The sequence below is a fragment of the Miscanthus floridulus genome, chromosome 8 (assembly GCF_019320115.1).
Source record: "Miscanthus floridulus cultivar M001 chromosome 8, ASM1932011v1, whole genome shotgun sequence".
Classification (NCBI taxonomy): Eukaryota; Viridiplantae; Streptophyta; class Magnoliopsida; order Poales; family Poaceae; genus Miscanthus; species Miscanthus floridulus.
Window position 1 is genome coordinate 183,543,777 of NC_089587.1, and position 24,180 is coordinate 183,567,956.

Sequence of the window (24,180 nt, forward strand, 5' to 3'; positions counted from 1 at the left end):
TTTCAAATTTGAGAAATTCGAAGATAGTTTTCCATGACAAGATGATTTCAAATAAGAAAGTTATTAACTACAAAGTTTCATAACTTTTCAAGATCTACAACTTTCATTTTTACTGTTTGTCTATCCGAGGTCGTTTAAAAAATTAAAATTTTCAATTTTTTGAAAATTCAAACGTAGTTTTTCTTGAAAAGATGATTTCAAATAAAAAGTTGTGAACTACAAAGTTTCATAACTTTCGAGATCTACAATTTTTACTGTTTCTCCATCCGAGGTCATTTATAAAATTTGAATTCTAGTGTTTAATTTTTAATACTCGGTGTCTATTTGTAGGGGGTTGTTCAATATTGAGCCGCTCCGCCCCTACAAATCTGATTTGTAGGGACGGCTGTATATAGAGTCGTCCCTATAAATCAGGCCATTTATAGGGGCGGCTGATAACACCGGCCGTCCCTACAAATCTATTTGTAAGGGCGGTTTAGTTAACAACCATTTGTAGGGGCGGCTCAATATAGAGCCGCCCCTACAAAGAAAGAGAGGCGTTGCCACAAATCATTTTGTAGTAGTGAAATTAGCCATGAGTAGCCTGCTAAAATTGACAAAAAAATCCTGCTAGCAAGATGTATGTCTCAGAGGTGAGTTTTGTACACTAGCTGAAACTAAGATTGAGTTTGTGAACATTATTAGTGAAATGCAGTTGGGAAAGAATTGACTAGTATATTCGACAGAGCATTGAGGATTTGACGAAATGTCTGTCTCTCAGATCGCTTGGATTGTTAGCTCGTCACTGTAATACTAGGTGATTCTTTTCAGACAGCTAATCATCATGGAGATCAACGAATACGGAGTAAGAATACCAGATTACAGGCGGCATTGCTAATCCATGTATCCAACTGCAAGCATGCAAGTACTTGTAGATCTAAATCATCTCGTACCTCTATCCCGATCCAAACCCAAACTGCAACTACCACGAAGGCACGAACCAATCACTTGAACAAGCAACGACGTCGCTGGTCCGCGCGCCAAGACGCTTCGCCCTCAGAAGCTCTCGCCTCCGCCCTGGCTGATTTTAGAGGCTTTTAATTATATTATACTGCTGTGCCATTGTAAAAGTCGGTAATTATGAACAAGTTATTAAAAAAGTTGAGTTCTGACTGTTGCCGCTACTCTGAACTCTTTTATCTTCCATGCCACCTCCGTCAGATTTGACTCTAACGATATTAAACTGTAGGTGTAAAAAGTCAAAAATACCCTCAGATCTGAATATGCAATTAATTTTTTAAGCATCTTAACGATCTCAAATGAAAAAAATACTCAAAACTAGAAAGTTATAAATCTTGTTGTGATCTACAATATTTATATAAAAATTATCTTTATTTGATTCCATACAGAAATGTGATTTTTCTAAGACATATTAATCATATCAAATCATATATTTTTTTATGGAATTAAATGAAGATAATTTTTATACAAAAATTGTAGATATTGTCGAGATCCATAACTTTCTACTTGTGAGTTTTTTTTCATTTTAGTTCATTAAGATGCACAACAAAAATTAATTGCATATTCAAATATGAGGGTATTTTTGACTTTTCACACCCGTAGTTTGACACTGTTAGCGCCAAATCTGACGGAAGTGGCGTGAAGGGCAAAATGGTTCAGAGCAATGGCACCTATGAGAATTCAACTTTTTTAGTGACTTGTGTGTAATTATCAACTTTTATAATGGTGCACAGGTAAAAGCCTCCTGATTTACAAAAGCCGGAAACCGTAAGCCACGCCACGTCAATTCAAAAATTAGGACGAGGATATGGCGCGACCCGTCGCGCGGTAGGTGACTGCTCGACCCATCATGCGCGCGAGGCACCCCCGCATACTTTCTGATACCCCGCTCACCAGACCCACTCCCCTGCCCGCCCCTTCTCATTTTACAACTGGCGGCTGAATTTTTTGCTACAGGTCAAGCATATAATAATTAGTTCACCATAAAAATTTCACCATAGTTGGACCATAGAAACTGCAGCTATGAATTAATTACATAAGAGCATAGATCTAAAGCTACAATAAAAAAATATACTAAAGCATATCATATTATATGTTTACTGTGTAAATCTACTCACATGGAGTCCAACAAAATTGAATTTTTTTTCATTTTATGATTTTATGTGATTTACTATGATTTTTCAAAAATTCAACCGAAATAAATAAAAAAGAAAAAGACAAAACTGCCTTTGAAAACCGCTTATAACCTGTCAGGGAGGTAGCGGTTTTAAAAGTTCAGGGATGTGGTTTACCCAGTTTTAGAGTTTATGGTAGAAAAGCAGACTTTCGCAAAAGTGAAGGGAGGCAATGTTGACTTTTTCCATTGGGATTTGGGTGCGTTGGGAGAGGAACTAAATAACCAAATAAATTGAACCGATTTAACTATATCAACCGAATGCATGGGCATGATGGAAAAAAATTGGTGCGACGATCATGAAGCAACAGCTTGCTGCAGATTTATGATCGGAAATACTTCGACGCGGGCGTTTGAACGGACGCGGCTTCCCCCTTCGCCTCGCCCGCCTCTCTCAAGAAAAAAATCTCCCCGCTCCATCTCGCCCTCTCCATCTCTCGGCCTCACTATCGCGCCCGTTGGCAGCAGCGTAGCCCCACACCCCCACCGCTGCTTTCTTTCTCCACCCAAGCCGACCACGCCTCCTCCTCCCTCAGTTCGTGCAGCGGCCCGGCCTCTTCCCCAACCCAGCGCCATCGGGATGCCTCGCCGTTGTCCCCGCCGATGGCGGCTGGGCGCACGTGCCGGGGTGCCTTAGGTGGTCCCCAGCTCAGGCAAGGGCACCCACGAGCGCAGACCGTACTGGTGGAGTGGTGGTGCTTGTGCGCCGCGCTCACCGCCGGCTCCCACCCTGACAGGCGGAATCGATCGGCCCTGACATCTCCCCCCTATGTTGCAAACGTATGCTTCAATTGTTTTAGATTTTTTAGAGGTATGTTGCAATGTTTTATATGGATATTATAAAAGTAGATCAGGATATTGCATATGTTGCACTGGCTATACACGTATGTTGCAAGCGTCTGTTTTGAATATTTCATCTATTTTTTCAGACGTATGTTGCAAGTGTTTTTATTTGGATGTTGCATATGTTTCACACATATGTTGCAAGTGCGTTTATCTGGATGTTGCATATGTTTTGCAATGGTTTTTAAATGTTTTCGGGTGTTTTTGCAAGTGTTTTAGACACATATTTCAAATGTTTCATTTGTCTTCAAACGCATCTTGCAAATGTTTCATATGAATATTTCAAAAGTAGATCAGATATCGCACATGTTGCAATGTGACTCACTTGCCACAGCTGTCTGTTGTAGCTGTTGGGGCGCATGCATGCATGTGGGAAGCGGAGGGATGGAGCATTGCGTGGCAGCGGGTGCGGGAAGCAGAGGGGGAAGGGCGGGCGTGCAACAGCTGCGGGCATCCGTTCGGACGTCCAGGCCCTAGTAGTGCCCATTTATGATACATGGTCATGCCACTACTACATAATGGACTTGTTGTCCCGGGCGGTAACGGCCTTTAGTCCCGGTTACCGCGCCGGAACAACGATCCCGGGACTAAAGGTGGAACCTTCAGTCCCGGGTCATCGAGTCGGGACTAAAGAGGGACCTTTAGTCCCGGTTGGTGTTACCAACCGGGACTAAAGGCCCTCCAGCCGAGCAAACCTGGCCGCACCCTTTAGTCCCGGTTGGTAACCCCAACCGGGACTAAAGGTTTCTTTTCTTTTTCTTTTTCTTTTGTTTAATTTGTTTTCAGTTCAGTTACACATATTTGTTTAATATATAATATGTTTTTATGTACGTATTCTATGTTGCTAATATAAATACACGCACGCATATAATTACATCTAATTCTCATCTCGAGCATTATTATATTCGAATAAAGTATGAAACTATATATATTATAGATATATATGTATATATACAACACTTTCATAATCTTGTTCTCGAAAATAATGGTATCAATAAACATTTAATTTACATCATTAGTTCCTTAGATCAAAGTAGAACTCGCCGTTGGGATTTAGCACTTTTTCTAGAAGATATCCTGCTATTAACTCTTGAACTGCTTTCAGATGGTCTTTTTGCATGACCCTTCGTTTCAACCATTCAGTCTTGCATTTGAAATAAAAGGAAAAGTATTAATACATATATATATATATATTCATTTAAAAATAAATAAAAATTGATATATACGTACTCTGAGGACATCTTCAGGAGTTCTTCTTATGTATGCATTGATAAATTCACAAACGTAGTATCCACACAAGCTATTACCTGGTTCCTGCCGCAAACACCACTGTACGAGAAGAAGATTATTCTCATCATCTCACACATAAATTGAAGTACGATATAGTAATTAAACACGTGGGGAAGTATATATAGTACAACTTACTGATATTTCAACTACATTAAGTGGTGCCTTGCAATCCTTGCGGTGTTGCCGAATAAACTCTTTCCAAACCCTGTGCGACCAATAATGTATGATCGTTAATAAATTATGGCAAAGTCTATTCAATAATAGTTGTGCGCAAGAGATCGAAATTACCCCTAGATAATGTCTATCATATCTTGGTATAGTGCTCGCTCTTTTCTCAATGAGTCCAAGATTACTAACTAACTTGAGTTTAACTCAATGACAATGAGTATCCAGTGAAACCTGCATTGGTTTATACACACATGTACATGCATATAAGTTGTATTGATATTACATAAAATGTGTAGACTACATTATTATTAACACTTACTCAAAGTTGTACGGGAAAAATATTGTTGTCTTGTCTTGCTGCTTCACGAAGAACTTCATGATATTCGTCTGTGCTTCAGATACCCAGTGCTCCTTGACAATAATATAGGTTTTGAATACGATATAAGGATCAATGAAGCCAACACTGGTGTCTTGTATTCTTTGGAGCTCTGACATCTGGAATCTGTATATAAATATAAGTTACATGTGAGGATAATTATATACACGTACGCATGGAAGTGAGTTTATTAAATAAAAGTAAGAATCACTTACAAACAAAAGGAGCTAATGATTGATTTGTCCAGAGCGTCCAAGTGGAATAGTTGATGCAATTCTTCGAAACTAATATGTAAGATGTCATCTCCACGGAAGTAATGATGGTCTCTAAATCTGACAAAGATCCACTGCTCACCCCTGCCACACGCCTGCATGTACCACTTGTTGAGCAAGTACATTTGCGTACCCAATTCATTCAGAGCCGCAGGGTTGTATAGACTTTTGCCAAATTTATAAGTCTTTCAGGTATCAACTTCTAGGTCCCGGATTGGAGCTTTGCCCGTCACTTGATCCAAGGTTAAACCAGTTTGTTCAAAAAAGCATTAAGGTCTTGAACCGACACTTCTCCAGAGTTGTCTGGTCGATAGACTTCTATGTTGGAACCATATTCATTAGCAACAACAAAATTTTGCATTGGTTGCTTCTGTTGTCCGAGCTGTGGGACATCCTTCCCTGATGCTCTTTTCCTTTTCTTATGTGCATCATGTGACTTCACGAGGGAGCGGTCATAGTCTGATAGTGGCGGAGGCTTACGAACTTCAAGCATCTTTTTCTTGTGAGCTTCGACCTTCTGCCTCAGCTGATCTCGTGGTATGTAAAAGTACGACTTCTCCTTAAGCTTTGCTTGTCTCTGCTTTTGGATATCTATAAAAAAATCTTTCACTTTTTTGTCTTCTTCAGCTGCTATTTGCTTATCAGTCTTTTTAGGAGGTATTTCTTAAGAAATAACTCTTTTTTTTGGGTCTTCTTTGCCGCCGGGACCTTAGACGTCTTTGTAGTGCGTCGCTATGGAGGGGGTGGGGGCGGTGTTGGAGACCGGCGTGGAGGCGATGAGGCCGGTGTTGGAGTCCGGCGTGGAGGCGTTGGAGATCGTTGTGGAGGCGGTGGGGCCGGTGTAGGAGTTGGAGATCGTTGTGGAGGCGATGGGGCCGGTGTAGGAGTTGGAGATCGTCGTGGGGATGAAGTCGTCTCGCCCCCCGCGATGCTATGATGAGATGGGGAATGAATGATTGGGCTAGGCTGGGGGGAGACCCTGCTACAAAAACAAGTTGTGGGTCAATTATTTTTGAAGCCAATATAAAATTAATAGAAAAATAATATTTCATTCACTTTCATTCGTACCTAGGGTGAGGTAGGGGAAGTGGTGGCGCCCCAGGAATGATGATGAAGCGTTTGCGCCATTGAATAAATGTCTTCTCTGCTTCTCCTAATGTCTTCTCCCCATCACCACCTTCAATGTCAAGAGGAACATTGCTGTAACCTTTGAGCACTCTATCGACCGAGACGCTAGCATATCCAGGTTGAATAACTAACCCATGGATTCTTGGTGCCTTTGTTCGGTCTATTGGAGATACAACCCCGACAGCCACCATGATTGATGCATTATTACCATCTGGAATGTGCAGCTCACATGTTGTTAGAGGCTTGGTAATGTCATCAACAGGGAAGCGCAACCCAGCGTCACCTTGAATAACTGGCAGCTCCGTGGAAGCACAACTTCTTTTCATCTGACCAACGGGGCTAATGGTGACTCCCGGCGTTGATTGCGATTGCATTTGACTCATTGCTAGCTGTACTTGCCTCTTGATCTCCTCCTGCATTCTTGCCTCAAGAGATTTTTCTCGTTCATGTGATTCAAGCAATGCTTGTCATGACTCATTAACAAATTGCTCCAATACACGAATTCGGTCTGCCTCCTCATCCTTCTTTCTCTGGCGGCTTCTGTAGGTATCCCTGTCTGCTGGGAATGATTGTAGCCACGGAACCGCCCCATAGCCTCTTGTTCGACCACCGTGTTTGGGATTCTCTAGGGCATATGTCAATTTATTCTTTTCTTTGTTGGGCTTGAAAACACCACTATCAGCTTCTTCCCTAGCACAAGCTAGTCTCTGTGTTGCTCTCTCAATTTTTTGGCCAAAAATTAGCTTGCCAGTGTCTGGGTCTAGGCTTCTCCCATGAGCGTAGAACCAATTCTTCGCGCGTTGAGGCCAGTTCTTCTCTATTGTTTCAGGTATGATTCTCTTGGTAGTAATATCTGCTTCTAGGTTCTGCCACTTGGGAATAGCACTCCTATAACCACCTGATCCCATGCGATGATGGTATTGCTTCTGTCAGGCATTCTACTGATTCCTCATCACACGTTCCTCACTCTCTTGAGATGTCTTGTATTGTACGAAGTCATCCCAATGGGACTCCAACTTGACAAACGCCTTAGCATTGAAATTCGGCGTTTCATTCTTCAAGATAAACTTTTTATACAATGTCTTCTTCCAACTCTAGAACAATGTTGCCATCTTCTTCATTGTCCAATCCCTCACTAGCTCCTTCAAAGCATCATCTGCTTGTAATGTGAAATGTTGAGTGATATCTCTCTAAGCTAGGTTCTTGTCACGATCAGATACAAAACTAACATTAGGAGCGGATATCTTCTGCTTCTATTCACGAGCACTAACTGGGATCCTATCCCTTACAATGAACCCACATTGATTGACATATGTCTGAGCATGTGGTCCCAATGGTTTGCCGGTGTCGGTGTCGAATTCTGATATTATGAAATGGCCCTCTAATGGCTTTTTTGGCCCTCGGACTTTCCTACTCTTGCCGGTGGTTGATGTAGATCCAGAGACCGGCTACATGAGTAGAAACACAACGATTAACAACAAATATACGTACGCATGCATCTATAAGAGATGATAGATAATCGAATATACCTCGCTAGTATTTTCTTGCGCGACAATTTGTTGATCTTCAACCACCGGCATATTCAGGATATCCTCATAATCAGCAAAGTACTGACTCGTGTCATCTACATCCACATTGGTGCCGGCGTTGATAATATTCGCCATTATGTCATCATTCAAGTTATCATCCGGAGCAGCCATTTGTATCTTCAAGATAACACTTCAAGATAAACAATAATAAGGTATAGGCTTTGGAATCGAATAAAAAACACTTTCGATCCAAAAAACATGGAAATAAGTACATATATATATACACATAGAATGATACAATTTTCTCTCTCTCTCAACACATAGAATAAGTACGTGCATATGTATATATCTCTAGATATGCATGTGATAACACATAGAATGTCTCTCTAGATACAATTTTCTCTCTCTCTCAACACATGGAAATAATTAAGTACATGTATATATACACATAGAAATAATTAAGTACATATATATGTATATACATATAGAATCTCTAGATAGAATTAATTACTAAATCTAATTAAACCTAACATATATACATAGATAGAATTACTAAATCAAAATTAAATCTAACACATATAGAGAGAGAGATAGAATAATAATTACTAAATATATCAAAAACTATAATAAAAAATTATCTAAAAAACTATCTAAATAAAGTACTAATTAAATTTTAATACATTTAAATCTAATTAACATATATAAAAAACTATCTAAAAACTAAGAATAAACTACTAATTAAATTTTAATACATTTTAATCTAACATATATATCAAACACTACCTAAAAAACTATCTAAAAAAACTATCTAAAAAGTATCATCTAAAAAACTATCTAAAACAGGCTATGGCCATGCATGGCGGCTGGCCGTGCTGGCCGGCCACGGGGCCAAGCAGAGCCGCGCGAGGATGACGTATGGCGGAGACTCGACAGCCGCCGGGTGGGGCTCGACGACGACGGCGGCGCGGGCGCGGCAGAGACGATGAGATCGAGGCCGGGCGGGGGTAGACGACGACGGCGGCGCGGGCGCGGCAAAGACGACGAGATCGACGTTGTAGATCAAAAAGTAGAAGATGAACCAATCGATATATATAGGCCGGGACCCTTTAGTCCTAGCTTGTAACACCAACCGGGACTAAAGATCCTTTAGTCCCGGCTGGTAAGCCGAACCGGGACTAAAGGTCCAACCCTTTAGTCCCGGCTCGGCTTACCAGCCGGGACTAAAGGATCTTTAGTCCCGGTTGGTGTTACCAGCCGGGACTAAAGGTATTTTTGGGCGGGAAATTCCGCCCACCCTTTAGTCTTGGTTCCTGGCCTGGGCCGGGACTGAAGGCCTGAAATTTTTGCAGCCCACCAAAGTGTTGTTTTTTCATTAAGGATTGCAGATCTTGATGAGCTGCTCAAATGAGACACTAAATGACCTCAGATGAAAAATCTCTGAATACCAAGTTTGATCATCTCAGCAAGATCTACAATTGTTACATAGCTCATTTTCCCATTTGAGAAAGTTTTATCAAACACTAGTCACAAATTCTTGAATCTCATATAGACTTTCTAAAACTATGTCACATACTTGTGAAATTTGAACTACATTTTGTTCAAACTTTCTCAAATTAAAAAATGGCCTATATAAGGATTGTAGATCTTGAAGAGCTGAACAAACTTGGTATTCAAAACTTTTCAATTGGAGACAATCTAGGGTTCCGAAAACTAGTTTGTAGGCATTGAAATTTAAAAATCACAAATTTGAACCGTCCAAACTATCTCAAATCGAAAGTTGACCAAAACAACAATTGTAGATCTTAATGATTTTAACAAACTTGGTATTCAAAACTTTTCAATTTGAAGTCATTTAGAGTTCATAATACTAGAGTCAAAGTGTTGTTTTTTTATTTGACCAAATTTGACTTGGTCAAACTTGCTCAAATGAGACACTAAATGACTTCCGATGAAAAATCTCTGAATACCAAGTTTGATCATCTCAGCAAGATCTACAATTGTTACATAGCTTATTTTCTCATTTGAGAAAGTTTTATGAAACACTAATCACAAATTCTTGAATCTCATATAGACTTTCTAAAACTATGTCATACACTTGTGAAATTTGAACTACATTTTGTTCAAACTTTCTCAAATGAAAAATGGCCTATATAAGGATTGTAGATCTTGAAGAACTGAACAAACTTGGTATTCAAAACTTTTCAATTGGAGACAATCTAGGGTTCCGAAAACTAGTTTGTAGGCGTCGAAATTTAAAAATCACAAATTTGAACCATCCAAACTATCTCAAATCGAAAGTTGACCAAAACAACAATTGTAGATCTTGATGATTTTAACAAACTTGGTATTCAAAACTTTTCAATTTGAAGTCATTGAGAGTTCATAATACTAGAGTCAAAGTGTTGTTTTTTCATTTGACCAAATTTGACTTGGTCAAACTTGCTCAAATGAGACACTAAATGACCTCAGATGAAAAATCTCTGAATACCAAGTTTGATCATCTCAGCAAGATCTACAATTGTTACATAGCTCATTTTCTTATTTGAGAAAGTTTTATCAAACACTAGTCATAAATTCTTGAATCTCATATAGACTTTCTAAAACTGTCACAACAGTGCATCGTTGTATCATGCGGGCACAACAGTGAATTTTTTCTTGACGTATGACCCTTGGTTATGATCTTGTCGTAACCATGTAGTGTCTTCATCATTTAACATGATGCTTGGATCTTTCTTCACTATAAAGGGTGGAATTCGGACATTTCTTTCATAATCTTCTGACATGTCTGACTTGTCTTCAATTCCCACTATATTTATTTTCCTAGAAAGGACTATGTGGCGCTTTGGCTCATTGATCATTGAGTTGATGTCTTCGTTTTTTCCTCTCTTTGATTTTGTAGACATGTCTTTCACATAGAACATCTGACTCACATCGATAGCAAGGACGAATGGTTCGTCTTTGTACCCAATATTATTGAGGTCCACTGTTGTCATTCCATACTCTTTGTCGACTGTTACCCCTCCTCCAGTCAGCTTCACCCATTGGCACCGGAACAAAGGGACTTTAAAATTAGGTGCGTAGTCTAGTTCCCATATATCTTCTATGCGGCCATAATATGTTTGTATATTCCCATTTGGATCTGTGCCATCTATGCGAACACCACTATTTTGATTGGTGCTCCTTTTATCTTGGGCAACTGTGTAAAATGTATTCCCATTTATCTCGTACTCTTGGTACGTGAGGATATGCCATGATGGTTGCCTAGCCAACAAATACAGTTGCTCATCAATATTGTCATCGCCTTGACATTCTTTTCGCAACCAACCACTGAAACTTTCCATGTGTTGATGCCTAATCCAAGCTTCAGTCTTCCCTGGAAACTTGGATAGTAAGAACTCCTTATGTATCTCGATGTACGGATGCACCAATGATGAGTTCTGAAGAACTGTGTAGTGTGCTTTATTGAAATAATCGTCTTCCATGCCAATATATGTTTTCTTCCCTAAAGTTCCTTTACCACTGAGTCTCCCCTCGTGTCGTGATTTGGGAACGCCAATCGGGGCAAGGTCAGGAATAAAGTCAACACAGAACTCAATGACCTCCTCTGTTCCATAGCCCTGGGCGATGCTTCCTTCAGGCTTAGAACGGACTTTCACATATTTCTTCAAGACTCCCATAAACCTCTCGAAGGGGAACATGTTATGTAAGAACACATGTCCAAAAATACTAATCTCCTTCACCAAATGAACTAGGAGGTGTGTCATGATATTAAAGAAGGATGGAGGGAACACCAACTCAAAGCTGACAAGACATTGAACCACATCATTCTATAGAGTAGCTAGTTCCACTGGATTGATTGCCTTCTGAGAAATTGCATTGAGGAATGCACATAGCTTCACGGTGGCTAGACATACATGTGGAGGTAGAATTCCTCTTAAAGTAGCTGGAAGCAATTGTGTCATAAGCACGTGGCAGTCGTGGGACTTTTAGTTTAGAAATTTCTTCTCTGTCACATTTATTATACCCTTTATATTGGAGGAGAATCCCGATGGGACCTTGATGCTGCTTAGACATTCGAACATGCTGTCCCTCTCTTCTTTGCTAAGCGTATAGCTAGCAGGACTTAAGTAATGACGTCCATCATCTGTCTTCTCTGAATGAAGGTTGTCTCGTTCTTTCATGCCCTGCAAGTCCAGGCGTGCTTCAAGTGAATCTTTTGGCTTCCCGTACACACCTATGAATCCTAACAGGTTCACACAAAGATTCTTTGTCAGGTGCATTATGTCGATTGCGTTGCGGACCTCTAGGACTTGCCAATAGGGTAGCTCCCAAAAGATGGACTTCTTCTTCCACATGGGTGCATGTCCCTTAGCATCTTTGGGAATAGATTCGCTGCCTTGTCCCTTTCCAAATACTACTTTCACATCCTTGACCATTGCGAGTACATCTTCCCCGGTTTGGTTATGAGGCTTCTTCCGGTGGTCTGGCTTACCTTTAAAATGCTTACCTTTCTTTCTTACTTGGTGATTCAAAGGAAGGAATCGACGATGGCCAAGGTACACGACCTTTTGACATCTTTTCAAATATATACTGTCAAGGTCATCAAAACAATGTGTGCATGCATTATATCCTTTGTTTGTCTGACCTGAAAGATTACTTAAAGCAGGCCAATCATTGATTGTTACGAACAACATTGCTCGTAGGTCAAAGTGTTCTTGTTTGTACTCATCCTAGACACGTACACCTGGTTTGTTCCATAAAACTAGAAGTTCTTCAACTAATGGCTTCAGATAGACATCAATGTCGTTGCCAGGTTGCCTCGGACCTTGGATGAGGATCGGCATCATAATGAACTTCCGCTTCATGCATAACCATGGAGGAAGGTTGTAGACACATAGAGTAACTGGCCAAGTGCTATGACTAGTGCTCTGCTCCCCAAAAGGATTCATACCATCTGTACTTAGGGCGAACCTTAAGTTTCTAGCCTCATTTGCAAACTCTGGAAATTCCCTGTCTATCGCTCTCCACTGGGACCCATCAGCTGGGTGTCTCAGCATATTGTCTACCTTACGATCTTCTTTATGCCACCGCAACAACTTTGCATACTCTTTATTTCTGAACAAACATTTTAAGCGTGGTATTATAGGAGCATACCACATAACTTTGGCAGGGATTTTCTTTCTAGGATGTTGTTCACCCTCAACGTCACTAGGATCATCACGCTTGATCTTATACCGCGCTGCTTTACATACCGGGCATTCATCCAAATTCTCATATTCATTGCCATGGAAGAGGATGCAATCATTAGTGAAACGACCCCAATTTCTGCGAAGGGAAATCCACAGCGTCGAAGTGTAATAAGATCGTTGTAGATCATATTACCCAAATTCCAGTCAAATATCACATCCATACGACGATAATATCAGAGTACAAATAGTGCGGAATTACATAATTTATTACATCGCCGCATTGGCGGAATCAAAAGTAGCATTCATTCAGAACAGCTTGAAGATAAGATCGTCAAACTCGAGCGTTGGCACGAACCCCTCATTCGTCAAACTCCTGGGAGCTATACTCCTCAGCAGAACCTGTGTGCCAAAATTTATCAGTACGATTTGTACTGGCCACTCCCATCCCTATGAGCATTGCTTTGTGGAAATTGGATGCAAGTTGGATATAAGCAAAATGAACCTATAAGGCTGGGGTTTCCTATGCAGTAGCATATCAAGTAAATAATAGTTTGTCAAGTTTTAACACAATTCCCACACACATTCCACTCCATTCCCTTTTCTGAGCCAGGTTTCGATCCTGGGATCGACATACCACCATCTCCATACCATCACCATACCATACCATCACTCAGTCGATAGGCCAACTCCCTCTCGGCACTGTCTCAAGGCCCGTAGCCCCTGGCTATGACCGACACTCTCTCACGGGGGAAGAAGAGAAGGACTCATCTCACTATCTAGTTTAAGCGAAACCCAGGAAAGATCCATAGCCGACAAGTCGGCACATGTATCGATCGATCAACCATACACTCTGCAGAGGTTTTACATAACCACAAGATCCGCCTTCCTCACTGACCGTCGTCAACTAGGCTGATTCCGGCCGCTTGCTAACCTAGGATAATGCCACTCTACCATTCAGCCCTGGTTCACCCCAAGTCAAGTCTAGGGTGGCTGAAACTGTGAGTCATGAGCCAGGTCCACAAGGTCTCCATGAAGTCTTGGAAGGGTGTGGGGGGAATCCTCTGCACCCCATACCTCCTTACACTATCCGCTATCAACCTAGTAGTAGTGGCAATACCCTACCAAGTAGTCTAGCCGTCCCGCACCATATAGGGCGAGTGGTACGTAAGGCTTCCTGGTGAATCTGAGTACTAGTAAGTCCTTAGGGATGACCAAGCCAGAATGTCTCCATCAGGGTTTCCATTCACCATGCCACCACAGCACCTCCATCCCGGGCTCCACCCGTCATAGGTTCACACTCAGGTCCACCTCATATACCATTTACCCACCACAGGTATCCATTTCCAGGGGTGCCCAGGTAGCATCCCATAGCAAGACTTGCCCCAGGCTCGTCGTATACTCCAAACTTGGTCGACACAACCCTCACCCTCCACACACCCAAGTCACACACGCAGCACTCCCCCATAGCCCAGGTAACACCGATTTCTACCACGCACGTAGTATAAGCGTAGTAGAAGTATAAGTAATGAAATATATAGCAGTAAGCGTGTGTCTAGCCTAATAGCAGGGTATGCAGGGGTAAGGTTGCATCAAGGTAAAGGCTTTCAAGCAAGCATACTACCATGCAAGTCCTAGCATAATATAATTGTAGCAGTAAAGTAAAGCGATAGCAGTTCTATATTAGCCATGCGTAATAGGTACTACAAGATTGGGTGGGATGTGGCACCTTCAGTGTAGTCATCTCCGTACTCCTTACGGTACTCACGATTCTCGTCTGTCTGTTTCTCCTCCGAGTCTGCAAACGATTATAATATGGTCGCGTTAGCGACGTCTATAGAATAGCACAAAGAAGCAATGAAAATTCAAAAGAGCCAAATGCACTCAAACATGGGTTCATTACGTAGAGCTTGATTTTAGACAAATTTTGGTCCTGGTTTCGTATTTTTCTGAGGTCATATGAATTAGTTATGAATTTCCGAAGTTTAAATCTATTTTCTGAAAATGCAAAAAGGCTGAATTAATCCTGGGCTGACACGTGTCATGCTGTGGTTGGTCCATGTGGCTTGCTGACGTCAGCATGATGTTGTCATCACAGTTTCGAGCTGACAGGTGGGGCCCAGCTGACGTCAGCATGACGTCATCAACGTCGTCCACACCGATAGGTGGGGCCAAAGGCTATTAGGTCACTGACAGGTGGGTCCGGTCAAAGTCAACATCAGTCAACGACAAGTCAACGGTCAATAGTCACGGTCACTGACATGTGGGCCTGGTCTGCTGACATCAGCAGCTGATGTCAGCGTGACGTCAGCATGACGTCACCTCGACTGTGCTGGCTTCTGATATGTGGGTCCCACGTGACGTCATCATGACGTCAGCATCTGACGTGTGGGTCCAGGGTGTCTGTGTCACTGACATGTGGGGCCAGGTCAACGGTCAACATTGACCAGTCAATGTTCAATATGGGCCGGGTCCGAACTGGGCCGGTTGGGCTTCGGGTTGGGCCGGTCTGGGCTGGGCCGGGCCGAACACGTGGCACGTTGTGACGTAGCCACGTCACGGCCGTGGGCTCATATTGGGCTGTGGTCCATGGCTTGCGGTCTACGGTGGACCAAGTGATGCTGGTCCATGGACCGCAGACTGGTCTATGGTGGACTGAGTCCATTGTCTGTTCCTCTCGGCTCGGCTCATATGCACCGAGTTCACGTAGGGGCGTCAGCGAGGGGGGGAATGTTTCCCCTGTCTTTCTCCCACGGCGGCGCTCCTACCGGCGGTGAGCTTCGCTGATGAGCCTCCGTGGCGAGGCTGGTGCCCAACTAGAAAGGGGAAAAGCTACCCTAGGCCACAGCGATCATGGCCCGGGCGTGACCCCCTAGCCCGCCCTGCCATTGCTGTCGGGGCTCTATCGCGCGGTGGTCGTGCACGGCGTGGAGAAGAAGAATAGTAGGGCTGACTTACGGGGTCCAGCGACAGCGGCTGCAAGCGGAGGCAGGGAGACGCGCGGGCGTGGGCGTCGTGCGGCTGACACGCCGGGGCCAGCGGCAGCGGTTGCAAGCGGAGGCTGGGAGACGTGCGGGCGTGGGCGTCGTGCGGCTGACACGCGGGGTCCAGCGGCAGCGGCTGCGAGCGAAGGCGGGGAGCGCGCGAGCGTTGCTGGGCCACGCGCGCGCTGGGGCTGGCTAGGCCGAGCTGCCTGGGCTTCCGAGGCCTTCTCCTCTTCTCTTTTCTTTTCTATTTTTCATTTCTTTTCCATTGTTTAAATTCAAATTTGGTTTAGAATTCGAATTTAAAACTGAGGTAACTTGTTCATTGGAGTTTAGGGAATTTTGTTTAATAATAACTTTATGGAATTGTTAAGCATAACATAAAGCAATGAGAATCCAAATCACAATTTAAGTTAACATGTATGCAACATCTATTTGATAGAAATTAAATAATCATAATCAACATATGACATGCTATGCTTATGTGTTGACTTAGGTTGGGTTACTTCTAATGCAACTCCTGGGTTGGGTTACTTTACATGACACTCATCATCACATGGAAGTTTTGAGAAAAATTTTGTAGTTGGTATTTTTGGTGTGTGGATTTTTGGGTTGTTACAGTCCTACCCCCTTAACAAAATCTCGTCCCCGAGATTAAAGCGTAACGTACTCTTCGAAGAGGTAGGGGTATCGTAGCCGGAGGTCAGACTCTTTTTCCCATGTTGCTTCTCTCTCAGTATGATTACTCCATTGAACCTTGCACATAGGAATAGTCTTGCTACGGGTCTCTTGGGTATCTCTGCCCAGAATTCTGATAGGATGTTCTTTATACTCAAGTGTATCTTGAATGTCAAGTGCACTAGTTGGGACTGCTTCATCGGGTACTCTTAAACATTTGCGTAGCTGGGATACATGAAATACGGGATGTACACCCATCAATTCCTCAGGTAACTCAAGTTTGTAGGCGAGCTTTCCAATTCTCTTGCAAATCTTGTATGGGCCAACAAATCTAGGGGCAAGCTTGCCTTTCACATGGAATCTTACCGTTCCACGTAGCGGGGATACCTTGAGATAGACGAAGTCCCCCACATTGAACTCTAGTTCTCTTCTTCTTTTGTCAGCATAGCTCTTGTATCGACTTTGAGCAATTCTCAAATTCTCTCTTACCTGAGCAACTCCTTCTTCTGCATCTTGAATCTTAGCGGAGTCAAAGAATGATCTTTCTCCCGGTTGGGACCACATCAAGGGTGTCTTACAAGGTCTGCCATACAGAGCTTCAAATGGCGACATCTTGATACTGGCTTGGTAGCTGTTGTTGTAAGAGAACTCTGCATAGGGTAGGCATTTCTCCCAATCAGAGCCGTAATTCAGTACACTAGCGCGAAGCATGTCTTTTAAGATCTGATTTACTCGTTCTGTCTGTCCATCTGTCTGTGGGTGGTAAGCGGTACTGAAATCAAGTTTGGTTCCAATAGACTTGTGTAGAGCTTCCTAGAATCGGGACACAAATTGAGGACCATGATCAGATACAATGCTAGAGGGAGCTCCATGCAGTCTGAGAATATGCTCAATATATAGATCCGCTAATTTCTCGGCGTTGGTCTTGGTCTTTACTGGTACAAAGTGAGCAATCTTGGTCAAGCGATCAACAATCACCCAGATGGAATCATTGCCTTTCTGTGAACGAGGCAATCCAACTATGAAATCCATGGATATGTTCTCCCATTTCCACTCGGGTACGTCAAGAGGCTTTAGCAATCCTGCAGGCCTTTGATGTTCAGCCTTGACTCTGTTGCAGGTGTCACAACGTGCCACATGTCCTGCAATGTCTATCTTCATGCCTTTCCACCAGAAGTGTTTCTTCAGGTCTTGGTACATCTTTGACCCTCCAGGGTGAATACAGTATTTGGAATCGTGAGCTTCCGATAGAATTTCCTCTCGTAGTACTGGGTCAGATGGAACGCAGATTCTATTCTTGAACTAGATGGTTCCTTGTTCATCTTCTTGGTGGTTGGTCTTGTAGCCTAGTTTCATCAGACCACGGAGATACTCAATCTCTTCATAACTTTTCTGAGCTTGACGGATGTGATCTGTGAGATCATACTGTATGCAGAGCTCATTCAGCAAGCCATGCGGTAGTATCTCTAGTTGGAAATCATCAATCTCTCCCTTGAGCTCAGGTGGTACTGATTCAGTGATCAAGGTGTGATAGTAACTCTTGCGACTAAGAGCATCTATGACCACATTAGCTTTTCCTAGATGATAGTGAATTTCTAGGTCATAGTCCTTGATCAACTCAAGCCATCGGCGTTGCCTCATATTCAAATCTTCTTGAGTGAAAAAGTACTTCAAGCTCTTGTGATCGGTGTAGATGTCACACTTGTTGCCTATCAAGTAGTGTCTCCAGATCATGGGTTGGGTAACAGTTCTCGTGTTCTTTCAACTATCGAGAAGCATAAGCTATCACTCTTCCATCTTGCATCAGCACACAACCGAGTCCTTGATGAGATGCATCACAATAGACTACGAAATCTTTGCTGATATCAGGCAATGATAGCACAGGAGTTGTGGTAAGCTTTAGTTTCAGTTCCTGGAAGCTTTGCTCGCACGCGGGCGTCCATTCAAACTCCTTAGTCTTCTTTAGAAGGTTGGTCATTGGACGGGCTATCTTGGAGAAGTTCTCAATGAATCGGCGATAATATCTAGCCAATCCCAAGAAACTTCTGACTTCTGTCACATTGCGGGGTTGATCCCATTCTTTCACAGCTTCAATCTTGGCTGGATCAACTGCGACACCCTCAGCTGATAATACGTGGCCTAAGAAGGTAACTTCCTGTAGCCAAAACTCACATTTACTGAACTTTGCATATAGCTAATGTTGGGCTAGTTTCTCAAGCACGGTTCTCAGATGATGTTCATGTTCTTCAGCGGTGGTTGAATAGACAAGGATGTCATCAATAAATACCACCACGAACTTATCCAGTTCATCCATGAAAACTTTATTCATCATGTTCATGAAATATGTGGGAGCATTCGTGAGTCCAAAGGACACCACAGTGAACTCAAACTGCCCATACCTAGTCACAAAAGCTGTCTTCGGGATATCACTTTCTCGAATCTTCATCTGATGATAGCCTGATCTGAGATCAATCTTGGAGAAATACTTTGCACCTCGAAGCTGATCAAGCAGATCATCAATTCTTGGCAGGGGGTACTTGTTCTTGATGGTGACTGCGTTCAGGTTCCGGTAATCAATGCACATTCTCATTGAGCCATCCTTCTTCTTGACAAACAGAACAGGGGATCCCCAGGGTGAAGCACTGGGCTTGATATATTCCTTCGAGATGAGCTCATCAAGCTATTTCTTGAGCTCAGTCAGTTCATCAACTGACATGCGATAGGGTCTCTTGGCAATGGGTTCTGTTCCCGGTAACAGATCAATGATGAACTCAACATCACGGTCTAGTGGCATACCCGATAATTCTTCAGGGAATACATCAGGATAGTCTCTGACTACCGGCACATCATGAACTGTCTTCTTCTCTTTTTGTGATTCTGAACTTGCTTTAAGGGCACATAGGATAGAGGTGGACTTTCCAGACTGGGGTTCACATCTAACGACTTGGCCTGATGGGTGGGTCGCTTGGACATATCTAGGTGAACATGATATGATACCTCGGTGAATGGTTAACCAATCCATACCTAAGATGGCATCTAGGTTAGTGGAAGGTAGCAGGGTTAGGTCGGCTCTAAAGATAAGACCCTCAATGGTAAGACTCACTCCCTTACAGATGTGGGTGCACTTTAGGTCTCCTAAAGGTGAGCTGGTGATGATAGGTTCTTCACGTGGGGTTATAGATAGGTCATGATCTCGTGCAAACTTGGATGATATGTAAGAACAAGTTGCTCCAGAGTCAAATAGAACTGATGCAGTAGTGCCATTAACTAAAAACATACCGTACACAACGTCAGGGGCAGCTTGTGCTTCCTCGGCGTCCAGATGGTTGAGACGTCCACGAGTAGCTGATCCCTTGAACTAAGACTTCTGTGCACTCAGCGGCTTTGTGACCTGGTTGGCCACAAGCAAAGCAGGTGAAAGGCGTACCACCTGTAGTGGTTGACGCGGGTGCCTTCCAGTTTCCAGTGCTTGGTGCGGAGTAGTTCTGTGCTGGGCGTTCATTCACTGTGCGGGGACGGTTGAAACGGTCCTGACTGTTGCGGTCCTGAGCATAACGATCCTGGGTGTAACGATCCTGAGTAGGGTGGGAGTATTTGGCGGTGTAGCCTCCACTTCCCCTACTCGATCCAGGGTTGTCATCCCTGTTATGGCGAGAGCGTTCTCTGGATGGTGCATCTCTGCGGAACCTCTTGCGATCATGACCACGGAGAGACTCCTCAGGCTTACGTTTCCTATCCCTGTACTCTTCTCCAGCTTTAGCACGGTCCTTCTCAATCTGGATGCAGCAATCCACTAGAGCATGCAATGTGTTGCTCTCAATACCGCCAAACTTCAGCTTGATGTGCGGGTTAAGTCCCTTGCGGTAATAGTACAACTTCTCCTTCTCAGAGTTCACAACATAAGAAGGTGCATAGCGTAGAAGGTTGGTGAAATGAGTAGTGTACTCAGTCACCCTGTCCTTTCCCATCTTGATGTTGTGGAACTCCTCGGCTTTGGCCTCCATGATACCCTTGGGAATGTGATACTCAGTGAATGCTTCAGCGAACTCATCCCACGAGATGTGGGCAGGGTCCTCATGGGAGTCACTGAAACTGTCCCACCAGGCACGTGCTGCACCCGTGAGCTGGTGTGTGGCAGCTCCAACACACTCATCATCAGTGAAAGTAGTGAGGTCAAGCTTCTTCTCCATTTCCTTGAGCCAGTCATCGGCTATAAGCGGGTCAGGGTCGGTGCCATCATAGGTAGGTGGCCTTAGCTTCAGAAATCCCTCTAGCTTCCTTTGGAAGTCGTTCTGCTGACCTCCCTGGCGATGGTTTGCTCCTTCAACAAGAGCTGCAAGAAGCTGGGTCTGCTGTGCCATCACTTCTGCCAGGTTCGGTGGTGGTGGTGGAGGAATGTTCTCCTCAGGCGGCGGAGTATTCTCCAGGTGGAAAGGTATCCCTCCACGCCCACGGCCGCGGCCACGACCACGGTTGTTGCTGCCACATCCCCCATTGGGTTCAACTGGTTCAGGGGTGGGCGCACGTCCTCGATTCATTAGGCGATTAGAACGGCGGTTCGGCATCTGCAACACGGATCATAGAGAGTTTAGTGCTTGTGCCATAAGTGCTTATAATTCAATATGATTACATGATTTTGATGATTTAAAGAAAAACATTTATGCTATCCAACACTCATTACAAAAGAAGCAATAAGATTCATAAAGATGCAATAAGATCCAAAACATTCATTACATGGTTTTTATTACATAGCATCATCTCCAGTAGCTACACTTGAAGACGTGCGAGAATCGTTCTACTCATAGTGTCTCATAATACATCTCATAAGGGGTACATCATGGGGTACAACTTACGGAAGCTATTAACATGACTCATGACCACGTAGGGTCATCTACTCTAACTCGTACACCGCAGCTGGGATACGACTGTTCTCGATCTCCTCATTAGACTTGTGAAGTCGGGACACGTACTTCAAGGCCTCAGCGAGCTCCTTAGTAGGCTTGGCTCTAGGTAGGGTAGGGCAGGCGTCTAGGTTGAGGCGAGTCGGGGCTAACTCAAACTCCTCTATCCTAGGCTTCATCTTGCTGCGAACCTCCTTGGGTAGCTGATCCCACATACCCTTCATCTCCCTAAGGCGCTTCCTGTCAGACTTCTACCAATCCTGCCATGTCCTCTCACACTTGTCCTATAGGTACTCGGTCTGCCTGAGTGCCTCAATCAGGTGACCCTAGTTGCGAACGGCCTTCTTCCTGAACTCCTCTAGCTCCTGAGTCAGGGTCTTGTTCCGAGATTGGATCTTCAGCATATCAATCCCCTTGGATCTCTCTCTGTCTCCTCTATGGTTGAACTCAGCCTTCTTGTCGTCCAACTCACTCTACAACTCCAAGACCTTGCTATCGAGGTAGCAGTTCCTGTTGCCTAGGTCGGCTACTTTGTCTTGTAAGTCAGCGACCTTGGCTCTGTGGTCCTCCTCACGATGGTTGAGCTCATCCTGTAGCTTGGCAACTGTCTCCAGTAGACTAGCTCGCTCCTGTGCTCCCTACGAGTCTCGCTCCTGGTACTCCCACTGAAGGGCCTGGTCCTGACGTCTCCTCTGCTCTAGATGGGTCACGTACCTGTCCTGCTCTAGTAGGTGGATAGCTGAGACACGAAGGCATCTATCCTCCTCGGCAAGGATAACTCTGCCTGCTGCAAAACTCTGCTCACTAGGGGTAAGGCTGAGGTCGAGGGCCTGGGGAAGTAGACAGAACTTTGTCGTCTTCAGGTGCTCGTAGTGGTCCCTCATCACTCTACGAAGTGCCTTGTGTGAGATAGCTCGCAGTCCCTCCTCGACTGTGTCCTCTATAGTCAACTGGCCAAGTGCTATGACTATGGAGGAAGGTTGTAGATACATAGAGTAACTGGCTAAGTGCTATGACTAGTGCTCTGCTCCCCAAAAGGATTCATACCATCTGTACTTAGGGCGAACCTTAAGTTTCTAGCCTCATTTGCAAACTCTGGAAATTCCCTGTCTATCGCTCTCCACTGGGACCCATCAGCTGGGTGTCTCAGCATATTGTCTACCTTACGATCTTCTTTATGCCACCGCAACAACTTTGCATAGTCTTTATTTCTGAACAAACGTTTTAAACGTGGTATTATAGGAGCATACCACATAACCTTGGCAGGGATTTTCTTTCTAGGACGTTGTTCACCCTCAACGTCACCAGGATCATCGCGCCTGATCTTATACGGCGCTGGTTTACATACCGGGCATTCATCCAAATTCTTGTATTCATTGCCATGGTAGAGGATGCAGTCATTAGTGAAACGACCCCAATTTCCGCGAAGGGAAATCCACAGCATCAAAGTATAATAAGATCGTTGTAGATCATATTACCCAAATTCCAGTCGAATATCACATCCATACGACGATAATATCAGAGTACAAATAGTGCGGAATTACATAATTTATTACATCGCCGCATTGGCGGAATCAAAAGTAGCATTCATTCAGAACAGCTTGAAGATAAGATCGCCAAACTCGAGCGTTGGCACGAACCCCTCATCCGTCAAACTCCTTGGAGCTATACTCCTCAGCAGAACCTGTGTGCCAAAATTTATCAGTACGATTTGTACTGGCCACTCCCATCCCTATGAGCATTGCTTTGTGGAAATTGGATGCAAGTTGGATATAAGCAAAATGAACCTATAAGGCTGGGGTTTCCTATGCAGTAGCATATCAAGTAAATAATAGTTTGTCAAGTTTTAACACCATTCCCACACACATTCCACTCCATTCCCTTTTTCGAGCTAGGTTTCGATCCTGGGATCGACATACCACCATCTCCATACCATCACCATACCATACCATCGCTCAGTCGATAGGCCAACTCCCTCTCAGCACTGTCTCAAGGCCCGTCGCCCCTGGCTATGACCGACACTCTCTCATGGGGGAAGAAGAGAAGGACTCATCTCACTATCTAGTTTAATCGAAACCCAGGAAAGGTCCATAGCCGACAAGTCGGCACATGTATCGATCAATCAACCATACACTCTGTAGAGGTTTTACATAACCATAAGATCTGTCTTCCTCGCTGACCGTCGTCAACTAGGCTGATTCCGGCCGCTTGCTAACCTAGGATAATGCCACTCTACCATTCAGCCCTGGTTCACCCTAAGTCAAGTCTGGGGTGGCTGAAACTATGAGTCATGAGCCGGGTCCACAAGGTCTCCATAAAGTCTCAGAAGGGTGTGGGGGGAATCCTCCGTGCCCTGTACCTCCTTACACTGTCCGCTATCAACCTAGTAGTAGTGGCAATACCCTACCAAGTAGTCCAGCCGTCCCACACCATATAGGGCGAGTGGTACGTAAGGCTTCCCGGTGAATCTGAGTACTAGTAAGTCCTTAGGGATGACCAAGCCAGAATGTCTCTATTAGGGTTTCCATTCACCGTGCCACCACAGCACCTCCATCCTAGGCTCCACCCGTCATAGGTTCACACCCAGGTCCACCTCATATACCATTTACTCACCGTAGGTATCCATTTCCAGGGGTGCCCAGGTAGCATCCC